The following is a 23,580-nucleotide window of genomic DNA, read 5'->3' on the forward strand; positions in this document are numbered from 1 at the left end:
TGATTTGTACTGGGTTTGTTTGATATATATGGGTGCCCGCAATGTGCTGAGTGTTTGCATCGTCTATAGTGATTAGTGAGCTTCGAGCACCTCTGCAATACACTGGATGCCTCTGTGTTAAGGGCATGCCTGTGAGGGTTGTGGTTGTGTGTGTGTGTGTGTGTGTGTGCACGCACAAAAGTCGTGGAAGGCCTGAAATACAATTATTTTCCAGGCCACGGGAAAAGTATAACTGCTAGAGGGAACAGGGTACAGCGGTCCCTCATGTGATAGCAGGCTGCTGCTGACAAGGGGTTGGGAGGGGAGTGGAGAAGCAGTTTCCTCCTAATTTTTTGACCTTCTCCAACATAAATGTCTACTGTGCGGGTTGGTGGTGGAGGAAGTAACTCCATAATTGATATGTTTCAATTCCAAGGTTTGAAGAAACGTCATTACATTTCAGGGGACTCTTCTAATAGCCAAAAAAAAAAAAAAAAAAAAATCTTCATTTGCTTCACAGAATAGGGTTCAGGTGTATGTTTTCTTCACCCCTGGCAAAATTACTTTAAATAAACATGAAAATAAAAGATGACTGTACTGCCCAGACAGAGAACTGGTGCCAAACAGAGCCAACTCAAAACCCCCAGAAATCCCAAACAAAAAAACCTCCCTGGGCTTCCCTCGTGGCGCAGTGGTTGGGAGTCTGCCTGCTGATGCAGGGGACACGGGTTCGTGCCCCGGTCCGGGAAGATCCCACATGCCACGGAGCGGCTGGGCCCGTGAGCCATGGCCGCTGAGCCTGCGTGTCCGGAGCCTGTGCTCCGCAACGGGAGAGGCCACAACAGTGAGAGGCTCGCGTACCGCAAAAAAAAAACAAAAAAAAACCTGCCTGAGATAAAGTGGTTGCATTCATCAAGTTCAGGTAGCTCAAAGACAAGAACATGAAATGATTAGACTCTAACAGACCAAGGTGCTGGAGGTAATGGGACCTCATAGAGACCGAACAAAAGATTCTGTTTCTAACAAAGGTTCTGCAGACCTTTATACTACAGTGAGCAGTGAGCGTGAGGGATGCTGCCCAGGAAATGAAAGGACTCAGTCGTTCCTCTTCAGTGAGCGGAGACCAGGAGGAGTGTTCCAGGGCACTCTCACAAACACTCTTTAATAATACCATCCAGAGCCTTTGATTCAAGGAACATGCTGAAGAATAAACAGCCTATTAATCTGAGTTTTCTGGTGCGCCTGAGTATACAAAGCAGCAATGAACTAACCCCTTGGCTCTCGCCAATGTCCCAACGGCGCCCCATCCGCTGCTCCACTGCACTGCTCTGCTCCCCCTCTCCACCGCTGCATGCAATTTGTCCCTGGAAAAGCTTCAGGTTTTGGGGGCGCTGATGGTTTCAACTAAGGATGCCCAGGCCAAACCCAGGGTTCAAAGAACTGGAAACAGCGCATCCTTGTTTGGCCATAAGTAGCATAACCATGTGACTTCAGGCTCAAATGAGAACTGTGCGGTAATGTGACTGGGTGAGGAGACAGAGTCATCAGTCTGCCTCTTTCTGAGCCAAGTTGACAGCCACAGGCCTGGGAAAGGAAGGCCCAGTTTCAATTGCTTCCCAGTCTTGGTTACCTTGGTGGCGGGAAGGGCTCCTGCATGGGTGGGCTTTGGGTGCTATTCTGTGGAAACATTCCTGGGCACTTTGCCTAAGTAAAAATTACCAAGTAAGGTCCCTGAGTTTTCAAGGAGGAAAGGAGAAGAAAGATAAGTGGCTGTTTCACTCTCAGACGCTTTCACTGTGAGTTGTTCTTTAAAAACAATCAGGTATAGCTTTTGTGATAACAACCATTTGATGAAGGATCAGGGTCTCCTTTCCGCCCTCCAGGAAATCATAGATAAAGAAGCTGATAGTATGAACATTGAGAAATAAACCAGGGTTCAGTTGTTGAAACAGTGTAACTAAGGCTAGGATCATAGGCTCAAATCAGCCTTGAGAGTCAGGCGGCTTCTTTGTGTCCCATAGTCACTGATCTCACACAAGGTGTGTGCTTAATCATAAAAGGAACTGGCCTGGTGAGCTGGATAAATCAGTATCAGTGCTACCCAACACACACACACACAAAATCTCAAAGTACACATGCCACTGACCTCAAATTTATATACACAGGGAAACACATCTAGTGAAAGTTTCCTTTCTAAAAATAATTTCAAAGAGGTGCTCTGACTAAAAAAATTAATTCTGAAGTCCTCTGATTCTACTTTCAGAGAACTACTTTGTGTTTGGTCTGTTGAACTAGAGAAGAAAGGGCACGCATCATAAATTTATTTAATTTTGGCTGCACTGGCTCTTCATTGCTGTGTGCGGGCTTTCTCTAGTTGTGGTGAGCAAGGGCTACTCTTCGTTGCGGTGCGCGGGCTTCTCATTGTGGGGGCTTCTCTTGTTGTGGAGCACGGGCTCTAGGCATGCGGGCTTCAGTAGTTGTGGCACGCAGGCTCTAGAGCGCAGGCTCAGTAATTGTAGCGCACGGGCTTAGTTGCACCAGGGCATGTGGGATCTTCCTAGACCAGCGCTCGAACCCGTGTCCCCTGTACTGGCAGACGGATTCTTTACCACTGTGCCACCAGGGAAGCCCAAGGGCACGCATCTTACAAAAGAGAAGGAACAGCACAGAAGCTCACATACTTTTCGTGATTGACTTTGAGATGCCATAGAATGCAGTGATTAGACTGGCATTTGCAGAAAGCATGGATCTTGCAGTCAGACAGATCTACTGTAGATCTGTCACTTGCTGCGTGTAATCTTAGACATGTCACATAAGATCAGTGAGCTTCAATTTCCTCACCTGTGAAATGGGACTCACCCTCATGGGATTATATGTGGATTATATAACGTACGAAAAATGTTTAGTGCAGTGCCTGGGACACAGTAAGTGCTCAATAAATTACAGCTGTACTTATTACCCTTTGAATCTTCTAAATACAGGCACAGGAATCAAACATGACTCTGGGGAGGGACCTAACTGGTAGTTGGCACATGAGCTACATGAAACACAAGTTTCTTCATCTCTCTATTGGACTGGGCTTAGAAGGTCTCCAGATCTTCCCTCAGTACACTGGAAACAAGAGTTTGAGTTTCATGGGGTTATTGATGAAAGGACCATGACAGATTAAATCCTAGTACTCTGGGGACCTCCATTTTGACTTGCAGATGGACCTGGCATTTTCCCATCCCAGAGTCTGGCTGAGCAGATACAGCCTTCTTCCTCTAGGCTTCCACCTGTTGAGACAAACAGATGTATTCTGAACACAAGAGGGGCCTTGCAAGTACAGATCTGGTATCAGACAGCCTTTCTCTGCAGCATTCCTGGGGTTGTAAAATGACAAACATTCCAGCAGGCTGAATCTAACCCTTCCTGCCCTGTAACTGGGGGCCTTATGAAGCTGCTTCTTGTGATTAGAGCCATCAGTACCTCACTCTAAGACTGTGAGGTGGACTTCATTAATATTGATGAGTTGCAGCTCGTTAACCTCATTTGATGTTTATTTACAACCATTCTTCTCATATGCTAATGAGTGACACTGGGCTCTTCAGATAGAAAGGAGAGAACTGGACCCTCTCTGCCAGCATCTCCTTGGCAAACTCCTGTCCCTTGAAAGAGAAGTTTGCACAGAGGGAATGATGCCAAATGGAGGGAATGCAGCAGAGAGGACAAAATGATGTGAAAAGAATGTCTGCAATGTGATGCGGGAGAGAGAAGCCCAGCTGCTGGGGCCATGGTGTGACTGAGGTTTGGTTACACCCACCTAGTGGGTAACAAAAAGAAGCTGAAGGGTGGGGATCTGAGGAACTATGAAAGGGACAATATGTTAGGTTTTGGAACTGGGGTGGGAAGTGGAGATGAGTGGGCCCCCTGTGGATCAGGGGGCTTGAAGGCCTCTCTCCAATTCATTTCACTTTCTTCTAAGATCTTAAGGAAATCGACAAACAGGGGATTGGGGTAGATTTCTGTAAGACAGTTAAATGCCCACAGCAACTAATGCTTAGCAAATGCTTGGCTTGGAGAAAGAGTATTCATTGTCCAGAACATCACTGTGAAATGGGTAAGCAGGGAGGAAAAAAAATCACTGTTTCTCTTTCCTCCAAGTTATGGTTATGTTATGTATATCGAAGAATAGTATAATCAGACAAGGAAGAGTCAGAGACTAGGGGAAAATATTTTTAGAAAATATGGCCATTCTATTGTTTCAGGGATACAGAACACAGGGCCTCTTCCAAATTTCATAGTACGTAGCAAGTCAATTTTGAGACGTCCCATCCATTAAAAAGGTATGAAAGACTATATAAGACATATGAGGGGGATGGAAGGATATATAAATGTTTATTAATATCAGCAGCAACATCAAACTTCAAATTTCTTAAACATTTAAGCATCAATTCCCACTATATTTCTTGTCTTCACTCCTTTGCACTTTACATTGCTATTTAGACAATTATTCCCTTCCTGCCTGCGGGGTCTATACCCTCCCTTTTCTCTCAGTCTGACGTTTTCTGTGAAGCACTTTGAAGATTGTTCCTATCCTTGATGTGCCTTTCTGTAAGGCTAAAGAGGCAGGAGAAAAAAGGAGTCTCTTACCTTAAGGATTTAACCACATTTAAGTACAAAGTATCGGTTCTAAAAGGGTAGATTTTATGTTTGAGTTGTTTGTGTGAGATCATTATCCCTTAGGGTACAAATTTAATCTCTTTCAAGTTTCCTATGAACTCAGTTTCTGTTGGAGTGAAGGAATCAATAGCAATCTGCATTCAGCCTGACAATGTGCAGCTCACCTATACTTAGGGACAGACATGTCCAGAAGAGTAATTGACAACTGTATGCTTGTTCTAGACTCCAGCAGTGTTTCCCAACCTTTGAAAATCCTGCCCCTCCCCCAGCATTTTCATACATTTTTTTCCAAGTCCCCCCCACCCCGCCGAGAAATTTTCCTACCATAGATATACTGTATGTCTACTTTTTTAAGTGGAGGGCCACAAACCACTGTAATATTTAATTTTTTTGCCTCTCAAAGAACCAATATTTCCCCCCTTCAGAGCAATATTGCTCCCACTGAGAATGCATGTTCCAGAGACTTTTTAAAAAGTATATCATCTGATTTCCAGGGTTGAAGCCAACATTCTCCCAAAGTGAACCACAAAACACAATTATACCACTGTTCTGATTTCAGAAAAAAAAAGAAAAAAGGATATCTTTGTGCCTATCTAGTGACAGTTCTTCCAAGGAAGAGAGCAAAATCCCGTTTTGCACACTGGACCTGATCTATCCACTGAATAATGGCTTACATTTTGGCTGTGGGTTAACTTTCTACAATACTTCTTTCTGAGTGCTGGAAGAGGTAGTAGATCGTCAAGTCCCTTAGGGACCGCCAAATAGTTCACTCTTCTAAACGTCAACAATATATTCCCTTGTAAGAGTAGAATTAAGTTCATTATCTCACTAAACTTCTCCCAAACTCCAGAGGAAGACAGTGATTGGTATTGCTATTCCCCTTTTACAATCAGAGAAATGATATCATCGAGAGATTAGGTAGCTTAATTTAGGTCACAGGGACTGACATTTCTTCATATAACTGTCTTATCTGTCATATAAGGTCACTCTGAGGTTTCTAGACCTCATGACTTCTGGTTCCTACTTTAATCTAGGATCATGGTACTCTGCTAGAGAAAAGTTTAAGAAGGTTGTTCTGCCTCTGACAACCCCTTTTCTCCATCTGATGACAGAAAAGCAAAAGGTGCTAACAGATAAGAACTGACTGATGGGGAGAGAGGAAGAGAACTCAGGCTATTATCCTAACGGTTTCTATTTCACAAGCAAATGGCTTAGGAAGCATAGTACACTGTATAGGGAGGTTCAAAAGTTTTTTCTTTTCTAAGATGAATACCATCATCTTTTGTAGGGTTCAGATGAGACAGAGTAAACCATGATACGTTCCTCACAAGATAACAAAGACTCAAATCAAGAACTCCCACAGAGGACTTCCCTGGCGGTCCGGTGGTTAAGACTCTGCGCCTCCACAGCAGGGGGCACGGGTTCGATCCCTGGTCTAACAAAGATCCTGCGTGCTACGCGGCGCAGCCAAAAAAGAAAAAGAAAAAAAAACAACTCCCGGGGCTTCCCTGGTGGCGCAGTGGTTGGGGGTCCGCCTGCCGATTCAGGGGATGCGGGTTCGTGCCCCGGTCCGGGAGGATCCCACGTGCCGCGGAGCAGCTGGGCCCGGGAGCCATGGCTGCTGGGCCTGCGCGTCTGAAGCCTGTGCTCCACAACGGGAGAGGCCGCAGCGGTGGGAGGCCCGCGTACCTCAAAAAAACAAAAACAAAAACAAAAAACAAACAACTCCCACAGGCAGTCTTCAAATAACACGAGAAATTCATATTTTATTTAGTAGTCGTGGAAACTGACCACAACGTAGAACTATCCATATTGAAACTCACCATAAGTGAGTGAGAGTTGGCAAATCAGATAAAAAATACTATCTAAAAGGGCTCTTCTCTGTAAATTAGGCTTAGGCTCATTTTAATTTTCCCAATCAAATCAGTGTTAAAATTCCCTCAAAATAATATACAACTTATTTGTTCTAAAGAATAACTGACTTCAAGAGATAAAGTCCATCTCATGACTTCAAGTAGATCTGTATGTAATTAATTCCTCACTACCAGAGTCTACTCTATTAAAACAAAACAAAGACTTCAGGGAAGGTTATTCTGCAATATTGCTTAGGAACCTAACATGACATGGAATAACATTATCTCTAATAAATCTCCCTCATATGTGACCTCTGTCCCTCACGTTGCAATAGTTCATTCCTTTTTGTTTGAAGAGGTGGAGATGAGCTAATGGTGGGTTAAATGCTTTAACTTTTATTCAGAATGCCCAGAGCCAAAAGATACACCCTACATCAATGCAAACACGTTAAGGAGAATTTCAAAGTAGTATACACATTTAGCTCAACTAGCTTCTGATACAGAAATGTTATGCTAGCCATTTCTTTTGCTATAAACCAGAACAAATTTGAGAGAGGGCCAAAAAAAAAATACAAAAACAAAAACGAAAACAAAAAAACTTCACACTTTGCCTCAAAAAATGAAACTATGACTATTTTGGACTAAAATAAAAACTAGAGAACACAAGGTATGGAAATCTAAAAAGTGATTCTGGGACTTCCCTGGTGGCGCAGTGGTTAAGAATCCTCCTGACAAGGCAGGGGACACGGGTTCGAGCCCTGGTCCCAGAAGATCCCACATGCCGCAGAGCAACTAAGCCCGTGCACCACAACTACTGAGCCTGCGCTCTAGAACCCACGTGCCGCGACTACTGAAGCCCATGCGCCTAGAGCCCGTGCTCGGCAACAAGAGAAGCCACCGCAGTGAGAAGCCTGCGCACCGCAGCGAAGAGTAGCCCCTGCTTGCCGCAGCTAGAGAAAAGCCCGCGCACAGCAACGAAGACCCAACTCAGCACCCCCGGCAAAAAAAAAAAAAAAAAAAAAAAAAGTGATTCGTTTGTTACAGAAGAGGGATTTAAGTGAAAAATCATTTCCTACCGGGTACCATAAAACAGGAACGAAGAGGGGGAGGGGCAAGTCCTTTAAAGTCTTGGACATCAGAACAAAGGAACCAACTGAAAACACTCCAACTTGGAGTAGGTGAGAAGAGAAAGAGAGCCCCACCGAAATCCTGTTCCTGTTGGTTGCAGCAGCTGTCAGTGAATTGGAAAGGGCAGTGAGCAGGAATGAGCACCACTGTGCTCCAGTCTTGATTTGCTAATTTCAGAAGCATTTGTCTATCTTGTTCTACCTACATAACTAGTTAAAGAAATAATCCTAGTTTCAGGAAAAGGCTAATTTTTTTCACTGGCAGGTGACCAGAGAAAACACATTCTTCAACGCGCAGTATAATAAGGCAATAAAAACAAGACAGTACTCATCAAACATTTTTATCTGAAGTGCTCAAAACACATGCCAATGTTATACCCAGTTCCCACTTCCCCTTCACCATCTTCCCACAGCTGTGGGGGAAAAGCAAACCTTCTGTAGGAAGGATGTCTCCTCTGCCTATCGATGTAAGTCTGAATATAACTTTAGGAAAAGGACCTCCCAAAGAGGTTGTGGATGGGGACGTGTAGGATTCCTCAGGGTGCCAGACCCTCCAAGCCCTCGGTAAAGACTTTGCTCTACCACTTCAAAGGCAGTGCGGGTAAAGTCCCTCTTGGTAGCCACAGATGCTGCCAAGAAGAACAATTCTTCATTTGGGCCAGGTACCAAAGGGAGAATTCAGAAGGAAAAGTAAGAAGGCATTTTCCCATCCAGAGATAAGTAAGGAAACAGACCCAATGACTCACTAATCTCTTTTTCTAGAGGTGGTATTGTTATCCTGGTTTTATGCTCAATGAACAGTGGTGTGGAAAGTTAAGTGTTCAAGAAGTAATTCGCTCAAAGTTGCAAAGTAGGTCTGTAACAAAGAGCATTATAGAATCCAAGGGTCAACTTCAGTGATAGATGTAGGTTATCAGAAGGGCCCTTATAGGTTTGAGAATTAGAAGTTGGAATACTTTTTTCTTTTTTTTAATGGAGAACAGGAATGTGTAGGAAGACCTTAGGCCAACCATTTATCACGATACAGTGGTCCAACCCCATGGGGACAGAGATCAAAAGCAATTTTATAATGCAATTTTATAATGCAAGGTTTAAGTAATTAACAGGTAGTTCCATAGTTTTGCACAAAACACATAATTAGGTTACTATGGAACAGTGAAGGTCATGAGTATGTCACAGATACTTGGTCTTAAAAGTTTGAGGAATATGGTTAAAATAAACATTCCAAGTAGTGGCTCTTTCCTGGGCCTCTGGCACAGATGTCTGAAGTCCTGCTCTGGACAAGATGAAGAGACTTTCTCCCCAGAGTAGTATGCTGAGCACTTAAGGTGTTCTTTGCTTCATTGGGATATCTAGAAGAAGCAGTAGGGCTGCACTCAAGTACTAAATCTTGTGGACCGGATGACTTGAAATTTCAAATTTTTGATGGTTTGAAGTAGATGCCTTTTATAAAAAGAGTTTAAAAAGTCCTAATTCCTCTGTTTTTGAACTTTGGAACAATTTTAATAGTAATATTCTCCTTGTTTTTTTCTGCTGGGCCTTGATAATACAGAAAAATCTTAGAACAATGTAACTGAAAGATGCTTATTAATTTTTAGAGAAAATCAGATAAATATCACCAACTAATCAGTAACCATCTTGAATGAATAGACTTTATAATGAACACATAAGTCACAATAAAAATAATTAGGATAAAAGGAATCTACATGACTTCATGAAACCAAAGTTTATAAATATAATTTTCTATTGCTTGAGATAAATCCAATAAATCTGAATGTGACCTTGGCTTGTCATGTCAAGGCACCCAATTAATGTTTGCTTCCCCTCACTCATGCCTCCAGGCAAGAAAGCATTAAACTTAGGTTAAAAATCAGTTATCAGTCCACTTTTATGAGGTACCTAGAAGAGGCAAATTCACAGAAAAAGAAAGTAGACTACAGGTTACTAGGGGCTGGGGGTGGGGTAGGGAGAAGCAGGGAGTTATTGGTTGATGGGTACAGAGTCTCAGTTTGGGATGATGAAAAAGTTCTGGAAATGGATAGTGGTGATGGTTGCACAATACTGTGAATGTACTTAATGGCACTGAATTGTACACTTATCAATGGTTAAAATGGTGAATTTATTATGTATATTTTACCACAATAAAAAATGATTTTTTTTTTTTGCGGTACGCGGGCCTCTCACTGTTGTGGCCTCTCCCCTTGCGGAGCACAGGCTCCAGACGCGCAGGCTCAGCAGCCATGGCTCACGGGCCCAGCCGCTCCGCGGCATGTGGGATCTTCCCGGACCGGGGCACGAACCCGCATCCCCTGCATCGGCAGGCGAACTGTCAACCACTGTGCCACCAGGGAAGCCCAAAAATGATGTCTTTTTTAAAAAAAAAAATCCAGATAAAGCGTTCTTCAATCATTCTTTTATAATAATGTGGCTTAGGCAGTTCCCCAAATTTGTCTGTTCATCAGAATCATCTGAAGTGCTTGCTAAAGTTACAGGTTCTCTAGCCATACCCCAAAGTGGCTATTTGGGAACTACTGGACCCTAAGGATCATGAAGAGATAACTGGATTCTGTCTGTATTGGGGCACCATGGTGACAATTCAAGAAGCTTATTAACCCTTAGACCTATTCCTCTGTCCTATGTTTTCTTTTGTTTTTGTTTTTGTTTTTTGCGGTACACGGGCCTCTCACTGTTGTGGCCTCTCCCGTTGCGGAGCACAGGCTCCGGACGCGCAGGTTCAGCGGCCATGGCTCACGGGCCCAGCCGCTCTGCAGCATGCGGGATCTTCCCGGACCGGGGCACGAACCCGTGTCCCCTGCATCGACAGGCAGACTCTCAACCACTGCGCCACCAGGGAAGCACTGTTTTTGCTTTTTACAAATTTTTTTATTGTGGTAAAATACACATAACAAAAAATTCATCGTAACCATTTTTAAGCGTACACTTCACTGATGTTAAGTACGTTCACACTGTTACGCAAGGATCACCACCATCCGACTCCAGCACTCTTTTTATCTTGCAAAACTGAAACTCTATACCCATTAAACAATACCCTCCCATTCCACCAGCCCCTGGCAACCACTATTCTACCTTCTGTCTTTATGGTTTTGATTACTCTAAGTACCTCACATGAGTGGAATCCTACAGTATTTGTGTTTTTGGGACTGGCTTATTTCACTCAGCATGGTGTCCTCAAGGTTCATCCATGTTGTAGCATGTGTCAGAATTTCCTTCCTTTTAAGGTAAGTGATATTCTATTATATGTATGTACCACTGTTTGCTTATCCATTGATCCACTGATAGTCACTTTGGTTACTTCCACGTTTTAGCTATTGTAAATAATGCTGCCATGGGCATGGGAGTACAAATATCTCTTTGAGACTCTGCTTTGGATAGGTACACAGAGGTGGTAATTCTATTTTTAATTTTCTGAGGAACCACTATACTGTTTTCCATAGCAGCTGTTCTGTTGTACATTTGCACCAACAGTGCACAATGGTTCCAGTTCCAGTTTCTCCACATCCTTGCCAACACTTGTTCTTTTCTTTTCTTAATAGTAGCCCTCCTAATGGGTGTGAGGTAGTACCTCACTATAGTTTTGATTTTCATTCCCTAATGACTAGTGATGTTGAGCATCTTTTCATTTCATTCATGGCTTATTGATCATTTGCATATCTTCTTTGGAGAAATGTCTATTGAGTCCTTTGCCAATTTTTAAATCAGGTTTTTTTTTTTTTATGTCCTTGTGTTTTAACGGTTGTCAGATTTATTTTACACAGAGGAAGATATGGTTTGAACTGCCAATACAGAAGTCATTTTTGAGAGATAGTATGCTGTTGTTTAACTAAGGTTAAACAGTCATTAAGAGCCCTCTCTGTACCAGGCTAGGCACTAGGATTAAAAAATTCTATAAGTTATGGTCTTTGTGCCCAAAGAACTTAAAGTCTAATAGAGAAGATAAAAACTGATTTCAAAACAATCTTGATAAAGTAATGACAGGGAGGACAGGGTTTAGCCTCCTTGGTGGGTTGAGGTAGAGGGCTGCTGAGGGCAGGTGTTCTAGAGGAGGTGCTACCTGAGATGTGTACTGAAGCGGGAGTTTATCCAGGCGGAAAGATGGGGGTGGCAGGGCTACAGGCAGAGCCTCAACAAAGGCATCCCCATGGCAAGCAACATGTGAGATGAGAGGAACTACCAGTACTTGAATTCAGTATAATTGGAGAGTATCTTTTCAGGCAAGGAGTTGCTGGAAACAAGGCTGAAGAGAGAGGCAGAGATCAGGTCACAGAAAGTCTTGTGTGTTTCATTCTATAGATGGTGCGGGCACCTTTAAATGGTTTCAAGTAAAAGAAGAATAATAGCAGCACAGTCAGATTTTCTTCGTATATAGATAACTTGACTGTAAAGGGAGCAGAATTTCAAAGGTTCAAGCGAGAACCGGAGCAATGATAAGGGGAATCAAGAAGAAGGGTCGGGAATCGGGAACTGTTTTGAAGGGGAGAACAGTGGGACTTTTTAGCTGACTGAATGTGAGAGGAAAAGAGGAGTCTAGAATGATAGAGTATAATTTTGGGGAACCCACGAGCAGAGGCAGATTCAAGGGCGAAGGTGAGGAGTTCTGTTTCTGACATACTGAAAATTCGGTGACTGTCAGACATACCAGTAGTGATGTCTGAGGCTGATAGCACACTGCATGTGTGGGTCTGGTGCTCAGGGAGAGTTCAGGGCTAGAAAGTTCTTTGCCTAAGGTAGTAGGAAAAGTCAAAGGAGACAAGACTGCTCAGTAACCATGTGTAGTGAGAAAAGTAATGAGCCAAGAATGGAACCCTGGGATATACCAACATTTAAGACGAATACAGGAGAGTAACTTTTTTTTTTTCTTGCCCACCTCCCCTCCCACTGCCGAGAGTAACTTTTTAAAAGACACTGAGGAGGACTGGTCAGAGAAGTAGGAAGAAAGAGGTAGTGGAAAGGGCATAACTTGGAAGCCAAACAGACTGTTTCGAATCTTTTCTCCACTACTTATTGTATGGCCTTGAACAAATTAGTTGTGAGCCTCTGTTTTCTTGTCTATAATATAGAGACAATACCATGCAGATTGTGATGAGGATTAAATGTGATACTGTAGGAATTATAACTTTAAAAAGTGCCTGTCACAATGCCTACCTCACTGTAGGCATTCAACAAATGTTATTTCCTTTTTTTGTTAGTCTGGCCCTTTTATGCTTCTTTCTCTGTAAGTAACAGGAAGTAGGGTATCCTTAGTTTTTATATTTTTTATATAGCTTTTAGGTTAACTAAGGGTCAAATTGGAGACAGCTTGACCTCTGTCCATCTACATTTACTCTAAACTGAAGCCACAAAGATGCAAGAAATTCAGGTTTGCAATGGTACTCTCAATGTTCCCGTAACTACTGCTAATCTACTATGTTATTTCTGTTTTTCCAGGACACTAGTCCTTGGGAGTTACTTTGCAAAGAACAGAATGGGTAAATAATAACATATTGGAAAAAGACTAGGAATTCTAACAATCGTTAGAGGTGACACCAGTTTCATCTTTGGCTCAAGGAAGATACAGGAGTCTTCTGTATAGCAGTTACTGAAAAGGTGCTAGAATGCTCCAAAGCATTAACATTAGAAAAGGAAAACTTCTACATGACTCAAAGATTAGTTTGATAGAGATTTTTTTCTACTGGAAGCTAAACACTCTGTCAGGCCTGCTTTTAATAATCTGTAAGCTTCAATGAAGCAAGTATCATTTAAAGCTTTGAAGGGAGAGAAAAAAGGGTGTTTCAAGTCCCGCAAACAATTTACTGCTCCAGTATTCCTAATAATCACATGAGTATTTTTCCTTTTGACTGGAGAGCAAAGGAAAACGGAAACCTGTGGAAACTGGAGTTGGACAAGAAACAAAGTTCATAGATGAAATCCTGTCTTAATACTGGCAAGTGAAACAAGACTCACCCCTTACATCCTTTGCAAAACTGACCCAGCTCAGTCCCTTTTTTTTCCCCTCAGTGATTTTTAAGTGTCACAAAAGGCTCTTCAGGCTGAATTAAACAATCATGGGAAAGTTCTTTCAGGAAAAAGATGCAATGATTGTTGCACTTTGTCTTGACTATGCCCTCGGTAGGCCATTTCCCGGTCAGGAATTTATTTCTCTAATTAGAGTGATGAGCTCAAAAGAAGCAATTTTAAATCAATCAGTAAAACAGAAATATCTCCAAATAACACAATAGTTTTATTTCTGTGATAATTACCTTCCTTTATTCCAAAATGAAACTGTGACTATCTCTATTTTTTACTGCACGGTTAAAAAAGATGACCTTCAAGAATCTATAAACTAGTTCCTGGGATACAGTAGGCACTCAATAAATACTTGTTGAATGAAAAATGAATAAATAGAGCAAAACAATCATCTTCTCCTTACAGCCTCTGTTATTCTTGTATTAATCTAAGGCTAATTTAGGTTCATGACAGTCACATCATCCTGTTGCCCAATACTCAATTTAAGTCTCTTGTAGTCTTACTGTTAAGTTGCTTGTCATTATGCCTCCTTTTTTTTTTGGGGTGCACCTTGCAGCTTGTGGGATCTTAGTCCCCCCCTCACCAACCAGGGATCAAACCTGAGCCCCCTGCAGTGGAAGCACAGAGTCCTAACCACTGGACTGCCAGGGAATTCCCATGACTCTTGTTCTTTCTTTCTTTCTTTTTTAAAATATTCATTTATTTGGTTGCACTAGGTGTTTTTTTTTTTTTTTTTTTTTTGGCCATACACGGGCCTCTCCCGTTGCGGAGCACAGGCTCTGGACGCGCAGGCTCAGTGGCCATGGCTCACAAGCCCAGCCGCTCCGCGGCACGTGGGATCTTCCCAGACCGGGGCACGAACCCGTGTCCCCTGCATCGGCAGGCGGACTCTCAACCACTGCGCCACCAGGGAAGCCCAAATCAACATTTCGTAAGTGGAGCATAGGGTACCAGATATTATCTTGTTCAGCAACAGACCACAAGAGAAACTGAAATAGAGATGTTTATTACGGACAGGTCCTGGAGGAAGCACAAAGCATACCTCAAGGGGCCACAGCGGGTGGTCAAGGCAGAGTGAAGACAGAGAGTGACAGGACCTGGGGCAACAAGGCTTTATTAGGGTCTGTGGGTGGAGAACTTTGGGGTTCCTGGGCTAAGGCCGGATTGGTCAATTCAAACCAAAAGAGTGGGCTTTTGGTAAGCTCCCATGGGGGTCTTATCTAAGGGACAAGGTGAAAGCCCTGGGAGGCAGGGGAGAATGCTAGTGGTAAAGTCATATCAGGAACTTATATTTGTTTGTGACTTTGCAGGCTGTTATCTAAGGCATGCACTTGCTGAGGAAGCTGGTATCATTTTAAGGTCTCTGCAGGCCAAACAAAATGGATTGCAAGGCAGCAAAAGCATGGAGTAGCTTAGCTAAACTCTCAACACTCCTCAAACCTGATCTGAAATAATGCTTTTATAACTGAATTCAGAAAAGTAATATAATAATTGCAAAGTGTAGGAAACATATAAGGACAAAGTGCAAAGGAAATAAACTGTGAAGCCAGTAATATGGGGTGTGTATTAGAATCTTATGGTTGCTTTAACAAATTACCACAAACTTGGTGGCTTGAAATTACTGAAATGTATTCTCCTATAGTTCTGGAGGCCGTAAGTCCAAATTGAGTGTTAACAGGGCTAACATCAAGGTGTCAGTGGCCCGATTCCTTCTGCAGATCCGGGGAGAATCTATTTCTTTGGCTTCGCAATCGACTAGAGGCTGTCCTCACTACTTGGCTTGTGGCCCCGCATCACATCACCTTCCTCTGTCCACTGCTTCCAGCTTTCACATTGCCTTCTTCCTCTTCTGTCACGAAAGTCTCCCACAGTCTGCCTCTTATAAGGATACCTGTGATTACATTTAGGTCCACCTGGATAATCCAGGAAAATCTCCCCCATCTCAAGATCCTTAACTTAATCATATCTGCAAAGTTCTTCTTGTCATATAAGATAACATTCACAGGTTCCAGGGATTAGGACCTGGGTATCTTTGGGTGCCATTATTCAGCCTACCACAGAGTGAGAGAAAATAAAGGGTCACATGAATAAGTAAGAAATAAAGGAGGCTGGGACTTACCTGGTGGTGCAGTAGTTAAGAATCCGCCTGCCAATGCAGGGGACACAGGTTCAAGCCCTGGTCCAGGAAGATCCCACATGCCGCGGAGCAACTAAGCCCGTGCGCCACAACTACTGAGCCTGCGTTCTACAGCCCGCGAACCACAACTACTGAGCCCGAGTGCTACAACTACTGAAGCCCGCGCGCCTAGAGCCCATGCACTGCAACAAGAGAAGCACTGCAATGAGAAGCCCGCGCACCACAATGAAGAGTAGCCCCCGCTCGCCACAACTAGAGAAAGCCCGCACGCAGCAACGAAGACCCAATGCAGCCAAAAATCAATACATAAATAAAAATTTATTAAAAAAAAAAAGAAAGAAAGGAGGGAATCTTCATTCATTCTTTGAAAATAAATTAGAAGGCACAATGTCATTCCTCCTCAGAAAGGATATTTCTCATCACCATAAAACACTTAGACTGAGCTGGGAAACCCGAATGGATGTATTCAGACCTTGGTTTGATTCTGTTGCACTAATTATTTAACTGCTATACCTCAATTTCCTCATCTTTAAAATGGAGATAATAATAATGCTTAAATGGTGGTTGAGAAGATTCAATATTATAATGCATGTAAAGATTTAACACAGTTCTTGACACATGGTGAGTGCTCATTAAATGATGGCTACTATTATAATTATTTTATTATTCACAGAACAGGCTGTGCGACCCTCATGAGGCTGAATCAGTACACAGTTTTTCCAGAGGCCTCTAGTGACCCCTTCTTCTATGTGCATTCTATATAAGTCAATAAGTAAAGCTTACTCAAGTGTCAAAACTTAAAAAAAATTTTTTAAACATATCTTATCTCTAACTGTATCACAAACTTCCTTGGCTTACTAAAAAGATGATAATAAACACAAGTAACCTTTTGTTTATCAACTCTGGTTCAACATTATGACTATTGCTTACTGCCCTGGCCATAATAGAAAGATACCCTCGATGAGCAAAAAGATTAATAAAGCCTTTACATGTCCCCTATATGGTAAATGACCTTAAAATACTGTTCGCTTGTTTTAAATATGGATTTTCTCTTGTTTGTCTTTAATATGGATTTTCCCTTCACTGGTTCTCTAGTGACTTCCTTTTTTGATAACATTTATCCCCACTGTCAGTGTGTGGCTAAGGCAACACTTTAGACCCTCCTCACTACTTTTTTATCTGCTGCTGCTGAACTGATCAGTACTTGAAGGTTATGCATTTATAAGTAAACGGATTCTCTGTCAAACTCTTGGGAGACTTTCTGCCTCTCCTACAAAGACACATATAAACTCTGTAAACACTGGCTCCTCAGGGGCCATTTTTACTTACTTTCAAATCAGTGACTAGGAAGTTTGATTGCTATGTTGGTGAGTTGCTAAGTAGCGTTCTACCACATCAGACATTAGCCTGAGGATCTGTCTAATGATTAATACAAATCAAAACACTAGTAAATGAACCAGTTCAGGGTGTGACAATATCTTCAATTTAATGATCTTACCTTACAAAAGTGGCCCAGTGAATTACTCTGTCCACCTGGGGTTCAAGAGATCTCATGCTTTTGTTTACAAAGAACTTTAGACAATCCTTGAGGCTGTATGGATACTACGTATCCGTATGTATATATAACAGAGGAACTCTAGGTTACCCAGTGATTTAGCCATATTAATTCTTGTTTCTAAATTTTTACTGTCAACATCAACTCTCTGGCTTAACTGAGCCCTTTGTTGATACACTTTTTTGTTTGTTGGTTTAATTCCCCCCTAAATTACTCCTTGCCCTCAGGGAGGGTGTGTGAACTAGCAAGTCTTCTTATCTTTGCTGCAGACTGGGGCCTCTCAGTCTTTGCTGTGGCCCATTTCTAGATGGAAAGGAGAGCAGGACTCACACAAGTTGATGTACTACACAGTTAAAATTTTAAGACTTCTCATATTTGTTAAATATAAATATAGGTGTTTATATTTTATCTTAACAAAACCAAACAAAATCAATTTTTGGATTAACTGTCATTCAAACTATCCGTGTCACTGGTATTTGCAGGCTGACTCTACATTTTAAGTATGCCTACTAAGTGTTAAATTTTTTTTTATCACTTATGTTCTTAATGCAATATATGCAGTACAAAAATGGTTCATTCATTTTAGTTTACAAAACAGATATAATGAATATTGTGATATATGGTGCTTCCTTCTCTGTATTTTCCAGGAATCTAAAAAACCATGAGTTTTTCTTGTCCTGCGCACAACAGCTTTATAGTAAGGACCATGTGTATGAGGTGTATATTAGTAACAATATAAAAGCAACTGCCATTTATGGAGTACCTGCTGCGTGCTAAGCGCTATACAGAGTACTTTGTATAATGTGGTGGTTTTAAGGTCCACAAAATTCTATGATACTCCCCTCCCTTCCCCTTGAGTATGGGTTAAACTTACTGATTCACTTCTAAAGAACAGAATAAAATAAAAGTGACAGTATGTGACTTCACAGACTCGGTCATAAAAGGTACTGATGCTTCCTGTTTGCTCTCTCTCTGAGATCACTTTTTCTGGGGAAGCCACTACCATATCATGAGGAACTTATGATGAAGAACTGAGGCCTCCTGCCAACAGTGATATGAGTGAGTTTAGAAGCAGACCTCCCAGTCCTATTCAAGCCTTCAGGTGGCTGCAGCCCCGACCCAAATCTTGATTTCTACCTTATGAGGGACCTTGAGCCAGAACCATCTAAGTGAGCTGCTGCTGGATTCCTGACCCTCCGGACCTGTGTGACATACGTATTTATTGTTTTAAGCCTCCACGTTTTGGGGTAATTTATTATACACTGATAGATAACTAATACATATATATTTAACTAGTACACATATATTATCTTTTTTATTCCCACAACCACCATGGAATAGGTGGTATTATCTTCATGCAAATTAGAAAACAAAGGCTCAGGTGGTTAAATAATTTATTCAAGGTCATAAGCAAGTAATGGTAGACCCATGACACCAAGCCTATATTCTTTGTACTATATTATACTATGGCTTTTCAGGTCCTGTTTCTTTCAGGCAGCTTATTAGCTACCTCTCCCACCTTTGATTAACCTGCTATCAATGCTTTCATGCAAATAATGGATTAGAAAAAAAAGATAGGCTAAAGAATAGTCCAGAATCATACTTCTGGACTATTCCCTTCAGCATGACATGAACTCATTAATTAGCACATTTTGATACGACTGTTCAACCAGTTATATGTTGTTCAACCAGCCTGTATTCTTTCTGCTTCTTCACAAGGATATCATGGAGATGTTGTCAAGGTCTTGTTGAAACCCAATTAAACTATACAAATACAATAAATGTAGCTAAATATTAGAATAATCTTACGATAAGTACAGCTAAAACTAAGTACAGCTTTCTCCCAATTTGTCTGGTAATGCCTTCAAAACAGAATAAGTTTGCATTAACTATTTCACTTGCTCCTCCTTCAGGATTATTGCCATTACCACCATTCATCTTTTATCACTCCCGTCACAGTCATCACTGATTTTGATAAATAAGTGCTTTACACACATTATTTGATTTACAACTCAGGACTACCCTATGAAGTAGGTTCTCTTATTATTTGTTTTACCAATAAGGAAATTTGGCTTATAGAGATAAATAATTTGCCTAATGTCATTTTACTAAGAAGTGAAACCTGGGGTTGAAATCGGGCCTTCTTTACCCACCAAGCCTGGGCTCTTTTTCTTTTCCTTTTCTTCTCTACTCTACTCATCTCTTCTCTCCAACCCTTCCTCCTTCCCTCATCCCCTCCCACTCCCTTCTTTTTCAATAAACTCTGATAGGCTTACAGTGACTACAACTTCCTTTTCTACATACCTACAATTTATTTATTTTTTTAATTCTTTTTAATAAATAGTTGAAGAATATCACCCAAGATGGATGGCAAGGTCATCAGCCTTCAGTCTGTTGAAATGACCTTCTGACTCCAATCTTCTGGAACTTCTCCTCTCCACCTGCCATGCCACCCTCCCTCTGCCCATCCCCCCACCCCCTCCACACAACATGCACACTTTCTGCTTTCTCAAAGACTGCCAGCAGTGGTTCAGCCAGTTTATCGACTGGGCCTTAGCACCTCAGAATGTAAATTAGGCCCAGAAACTTGAGCTCATTAAAAGCAGTTACGTGATCTCTTATAATCTCAGCTATACTTGATTTCATTCTCTGGAACCAGTGTTTATTTTATCTTTTCCAGTCCAAAGAGCATCCTCTTTGACTGAGAAGACTAAATCAAAATAAGAGGTTTTGCTTTCTCACTTTCATTCATTAATATTATACCACCCACCTAGTCTTCATTGTTCTTTTTTGCTCTGATGCAATTTTTTTAAAAGGAAGACTTTTTATATTGTCTTCAGTATTTTGTCACAATTCTCAGTGTTCCTAGTCTCTTATTTTCCCTTTAATTTAATACAATATAAATATAAACATTCATTTGTATATGTAGTTGATCTTTGAACAATGCAGGGCTTAGGGGAACCAGCCCCCCATGCAGTTGACAATCTGCCTATAACTTCTGACTCCCCCAAAACTTAACTACTAATAGCCTACTATTGACCTGAAGCCTTACTGATAACATAAATAGTCAATTAACACATATTTTGTATGTTATATTATTATATACTGTATTCTCACAATAAAGTAAGCTAGAGAAAAGAAAACATTATTGGGCTTACCTGGTAGTGCAGTGGTTAAGAATCTGCCTGCCAATGCAGGGGACACAGGTTAGAGCCCTGGTCCGGGAAAATCCCATGTGCCACGGAGCAACTAAGCCCACACACCACAACTACTGAGCCCACGTGCCACAACTACTGAAGCCCGCGCTCCTAGAGCCCATGCTCTACAACGAGAGAAGCCACCCCAATGAGAAGCCCGCGCACTGCAACAAAGAGTAGCCCTTGCTCGCTGCAACTAGAGAAAGCCCTCGTACAGCAATGAAGACCCAATGCAGCCAAAAATAACATAAAATAAAATAAAATAATAAAATAAAATAAAATAAAAAACTTTGGAAAAAATAACGCTATTTAAAATAGTAGCACAAAACATGAAATATATAGATAAATTTAATAAAATGTGTAAGATGTGTATATTAAACACTATAAAGTATTGCTGAGAGACATTAAAGAAGACCTAAGAAAAAATTTACCATGTTCATGGATTGGAAGAGTCAATATTGCAAAGATAACAATTCTCCCCAAATTGATCTACAGATTCTTCATATCTCAATCAAATTCTTTTTTTTTGTAGTGAATTAATAACTTTATTTTAGGTAGAATTAATTCTTTACAGTTTTGAATCTGAACCTGGAACACAATACAGTATGCCTCTTCTTTCATTCAGATCTCCTAATACTTCCTTCCTTAGGTTATTTCTAGAGAAAAATCCCCAAACAAAATCTGACCAAACCGAAACTGAAAAAAAAATATCAATCGTAATATCACAATAAGCCACAGTCGAAAATCAACCACAAACTTAGAAATGCTTTTCAATGGATATGTCAATCAAATTCTTGTTAGGCTTTCTTTTGTGTGTAGAAATTGACATTTATTCTAAAAGTTATATGGAAATTCAAGGGACCTCTAATGACCAAAACAATCGTGAAAATGCAAAAGTTGAAGGGCATACACTACCTTTCTATAAAGGTAAAGTAATCAAGACTAACATTCAACAAATAGATCAATGGAACAAAACAGAGAATCCAGAAATACACCCACACTTATGTAATCAACTGATTTCTTTTACAAAGGAACCAAAACAATTAAGTGGGAAAGGTGAAGTCTTTCAAAGAGTGGTGCTGGAACAAACAGCTAGCTATCCATATGGAAAAAAACAAAACAAAACCCTGACCTCAACTTCAAACCACACACAAAAATTAGTTCAAGATGGATTATATACCTAAGCATAAAAGCTAAATTTCTAATGCTTTTAGAAGAAAATGTAGAGTAATACTGTTACAAACTTAGTGTAGGCAAAGATTTTTTTAGAGCAGACCCAGAAGCCTAACCATAAAAGAAAAAATCGATTTTTAAAACTTCTGCTCAATAAAAGACTCCACTAAGGAAATAAATAAACAAGCCAAAGAATGGGAGAGAGATCTGCAATACACATATCTCACTTGCATCCAGAGTATATAAAGAACTGCTGCTCAATGATTAAAATAAACAACCCACTAAAAATTGGGCAATGGACTTCCCTGGTGGTCCAGTGGTTAGGACTTCACTTTACAATGCAGGGGATACGGGTTCGATCCCTGGTTGGGGAGCTAAGGTCCCACATGCCTCGTGGCCAAAAACCCAAAACATAAAACAGAAGTAATATTGTAATAAATTCAATCAAGACTTTAAAAATTGTCCACATCAAAAAATAATTTTTTAAAAATTTTAAAAAATTAAAAATGGGCAAAAGATCTGAAGAGGCATTTCACAGAGGAAATGGTCAATAAGCAGTAAAAAAGTGTTCAACATCATTAGTCATCAGGAAAATTCAAATTAAAACCACAAGATACTAGAAAGGTTACTTTATACCCATTAGAAAAGCTAAACTTAAAAAGACTATGCTTGCTTCAGAGGCACATGTATAAAAACTGGCACAACACAGAGATTAGCATGGCCCCTGTGCAAGGATGACACACAAATTTGTGAAGCAGTCCATATTTTAAAAAATAACAATATTGTGGTAATTATTTCACAACATACACATATATCAAATCATCACATAGTACACCTTAAACCTACACAATGTTATATGTCAATTATATCTCAAAGTTGGAGGAAAAAAGAAGATTGACAACACCAAATGTTAGCAAGGATGTGTAACAACTGGAATTTTCAGATATTGCTGATAGAAGTGTAAAACAGTACAACCAATTTGGAAAACAATTTGTAAGCAATTTCACCCTTAGATATTTACCCAAGAGAAATAAAAACATATATCCACAAAACTCAGCCTCCTCTTTTGTTTTTTAAATTTATTTATTTAATTTACTTATTTTTGGCTGTGTTGGGTCTTCCTTGCTGCTCGCAGGCTTTCTCTAGTTGCGGCGAGCAGGGGCTACTCTTTGTTGTGGTGCAAGGGCTTATTATGGTGGCTTCTCTTGTTGCAGAGCTCAGGCTCCAGGTATGCGGACTTCAGTAGTTGTGGCTCATGGGCTCAGAGCGCAGGCTCAGTGGTTGTGGCACACGGGCTTAGTTGCTCCGCGGTATGTGGGATCTTCCCGGACCAGGGCTTGAACCTGTGTCCCCTGCATTGGCAGGTGGATTCTTAACCACTGTGCCACCAGGGAAGCCCCAACCTCCTTTCATGATTAAAATCTCTGAACAATTTGGATACAGAAGGAATGCACCTCAACAAAATAAAGGCTGTATATGACAAGTTCACTGTTAACAAGATATTCAGTGGTGAAAGGGTGAAAGCTCTCCCTCTAAGATCAGGAACAAGACAAGGGTGCCGATTCTCACCACCTCTATTAAACATAGTACTGGAAGTTTTAGCCACAGCAATTAGCCAAGAAAAAGAAATAAAAAGCATCAGAATCAGAAAGGAAGAAGTAAAACTGTCTCTGTTTGCAGATGATATGATCTTACATATAGAAAATCCTAAAAACTACAATCCAATCCAAAAAACTGTTAGAACTAATAACTTAATCCAGTAAGGTTGCAGGACACAAAATCAACATACAAAAATCAGTTGCATTTTTATACACTAACAATAAACTCTGAAAAAGAAATAAAGAAAATAATCCCATTCACAATAGCATCAAAA

General features: G+C 40.9%; 1 protein-coding gene and 1 pseudogene across 2 annotated transcripts in view; one reads left to right on the forward strand and one right to left on the reverse strand.

Moving 5' to 3' along the window:
* CSTPP1 (centriolar satellite-associated tubulin polyglutamylase complex regulator 1) overlaps positions 1–23,580 on the reverse strand; it is a 187,089-nt gene that overhangs the window by 41,625 nt on the left and 121,884 nt on the right. The gene's annotated exons all lie outside the window — the stretch shown is intronic.
* On the forward strand, positions 22,377–22,476 carry LOC117199035 (uncharacterized; annotated as a pseudogene).

This window comes from Orcinus orca, chromosome 8 (genome assembly GCF_937001465.1).
Source record: "Orcinus orca chromosome 8, mOrcOrc1.1, whole genome shotgun sequence".
In the NCBI taxonomy this organism is placed as follows: Eukaryota; Metazoa; Chordata; class Mammalia; order Artiodactyla; family Delphinidae; genus Orcinus; species Orcinus orca.